Source organism: Galeopterus variegatus, unplaced genomic scaffold (assembly GCF_000696425.1).
Source record: "Galeopterus variegatus unplaced genomic scaffold, G_variegatus-3.0.2 Scaffold3897, whole genome shotgun sequence".
NCBI lineage: Eukaryota > Metazoa > Chordata > Mammalia > Dermoptera > Cynocephalidae > Galeopterus > Galeopterus variegatus.
This window is the reverse complement of record NW_007730008.1, coordinates 206177-209054: the sequence shown is the minus strand read 5'-3', so window position 1 is coordinate 209054 and position 2878 is coordinate 206177. Positions and strand designations below refer to the sequence as shown.

Here is a 2878-nt window from a genome sequence, read left to right as displayed (position 1 = left end):
GAAGAGAACTCCCTGAGGGTCTAGTTCTCAGTGGAAATCCCCAATTAAATGCCCTATGGTAGCGAGCCCTTTCATCTTGAGTCAGAATTTTCCAAGTTATAAACCAGTTGGACAAACAAAACAACAGAAGGATAAAGTTGAATCCTCACCCTAGCAACCCATATACAAAGCCAGACTAAAAAACAGTAATCCCCTTCAAAGATCATATCTTTTCTTCCCACGATGAGCTTGGTTATCAATAATAGTCCAGTTGAATCAACACACATTTTCCATACTGTCCTGTCCTATAGCTGGTGCTGACACAAAAATTATTAGATGCCAGGAATACTTTAAGTGATACAGATTAAAAGTCTACAAATTCTTCTCACCACAGAGTTAGCAACATTACTGACAATTGACATCCTTTTCTGGCCATTCTACTAGTACTTTGTGGGTACTCAAAAAGAAGTTTGTTGATTTACAGAAAAAAAATCCAAGTAACCCAATTAAAAAATCGGCAAAGGAGCTAAATAGGCATTTCTCTTTTTTTAATGTTATTTTTTTCATAAATAGAAACCACATTTGTTACAGTGAATAATAAATGAGAGGCAATAATTCAAGAGGACCACAGAAAGCTTTTTCACCCACAAAATAACAAAGGATAAACACTTTCACCACCAAGCCTTTGGGTAATTATCTCTTTTGATCTTTGCTCTCTCACCCACATTAGCATGCTGCTTCCAGAATGGAACTCTGCTTTCAAATTTTGTACTAGTTGGAAGAGTAGTCTATGAGCTTTCCTTAATAATAAAATGGAGCTCCCTAACTTAGCTAAGGAACCTGGACAAGTCTTCCTTGATTTCAGCTTCATCCCAAGGCCCATGAATGTTTTCTTTAAAAAGCTGCAGGCGAATGAGGCAGAAAGACACGAAATGGAAACCTGCAGAAGGGCAAAGAGTATAGCTCCCACATCACTAATGGACAGCAGGCCTCCCAAGGCTGAGAATGCAAAAAGCAGTGTGACGCCCACACAGCTGCAGGGAGTACATGCCTTCAGTTTCTTCTGCAACATGGGCCACAGGGCAAAAATCTGGATGGCAAATGTCACCATGATGAAGGCATGCAGGGACCAGGGAAGCCGTGAAGCCAGGCAGACAGAAGCAAAGATAGCCATATTCAAGGACAGTGTGCTGGATATAATGGCAGCATTGGCACCGTAGTTGAAGAAGATGAAGTGGCCTAACAGCATGAAGACTGACACGGCATAGATGGGTCAGTGCTAACAGACTCTGTCAGGGTCTTCAGCACCCGTGAAACACCATAAGTGAAAGTAATGAAGACTAGGGCACTCTTCAAGTCAGCCTGCTGGGTCTGCCCACTCTTCTTCCACCCTTCACCTCCATCAGTGAGATCAAACAAAACATACCCAATCAGTGAAGAAGCCAGGCCAGTCCCAAAAAGCCAGTGGGGGGCCAGAAGACCCTCATCCATATACCATCATATAACCACAAAAACACAGATGCTGCACAGCTGCTGTCACCACACTGGATACAAATACCACAGCCCAATATTGGTATTTCTGGGCACAGATGGTTGTCTGGAGCTCCTCCAGGAACCTCCGGACCACGGAGTTATCAGGGAAGGGCTGTCGCTCATACAAGATCTTCTGTCACTTGGCCTACTTGGTGTTAGTTACAGGTTCGGCAAACATTATCCTTGCCCTCAAACTCAGGCCAGTTCAACCTCCCTTGAAGAAGTCCATTTGGCTCTCATTCCTCATGAAGTTTTGAAATAAGACCTCTCTGGAAATTCCATGCTTGGCTGCATTAATTTTCTACCAGCCTTTCCTTGTTTTCAAAGTCAGCAGTCCAGGCTAGGCCTGCAATAGATGAGTTNAGCTTGGTTACCAATAATAGTCCAGTTGAATCAACACACATTTTCCATATTGTCCTGTCCTATAGCTGGTGTTGATACAGAAATTATTAGATGCCAGGAATACTTTAAGTGATACAGATTAAAAGTCTAAAAATTCTTCTCACCACAGAGTTAGCAACATTACTGACAATTGATATACTTTTCTGGCCATTCTACTCTTACTTTGTGGGTACTCAAAAAGAAGTTTCTTGGTTTGCAGCAAAAAAATACAAGTGACAATTAAAAAATGGGCAAAGGAGCTAAATAGGCATTTCTCTTTTAAAAAAATTTTTTTAATAAATAGAAACCACATTTGTTACAGCGAATAATAAATGAGAGGCAATAATTCAAGAGGGCCACAGAAAGCTTTTTCACCCACAAAATAACAAAGGATAAACACCTTCACCACCAAGCCTTTGGGTAATTTTCTCTTTTGATCTCTGCCCTCTCACCCACATCAGCATGCTGCTTCCAGAATGGAACTCTGCTTCCAAATTTTATACTAGTTAGAAGAGTAGTCTGTCAGCTTTCCTTAATAATAAAATGGAGGTCCCTAACTTAGCTAAGGAACCTGGACAAGTCTTCCTTGATTTCAGCTTCATCCCAAGGCCCATGAATGTTTTAAGGGCTGGCCCCATGGCTCACTGGGGAGAGTGCGGTGCTGGTAGCGCTGAGGCCGCGGGTTCAGATCTTATATAGGGATGGCCAGTGCATTCACCGGCTGAGCGTGGTGCAGACAGCACCATGCCGAGGGTTGCCATCCCCTTACCAGTCAAAAAAAAAAAAAAAAAGCTGCAGGCAAATAAGGTAGAAAGGGCAAAGACATAAAATGGAAACCAGCAGAAGGGCAAAGAGTATAGTTCCCATAGCACTAGTGGACAGCAGGCCTCCCAAGGCTGAGAATGCACAAAGCAGTGTGACCCTCACACAGCTGCAAGGAGTACATGCCTTCAGTTTCTTCTGCAACATGGGCCACTATCTGGAT

General features: G+C 42.7%; 2 pseudogenes; both read right to left on the bottom strand.

Moving 5' to 3' along the window:
- Positions 1-726: 726 nt before the first annotated feature.
- On the bottom strand, positions 727-1690 carry LOC103601829 (annotated as a pseudogene).
- Positions 1691-2173: 483 nt separating this feature from the next.
- Positions 2174-2878, bottom strand: part of LOC103601828 — a 2000-nt pseudogene continuing 1295 nt past the window's right edge.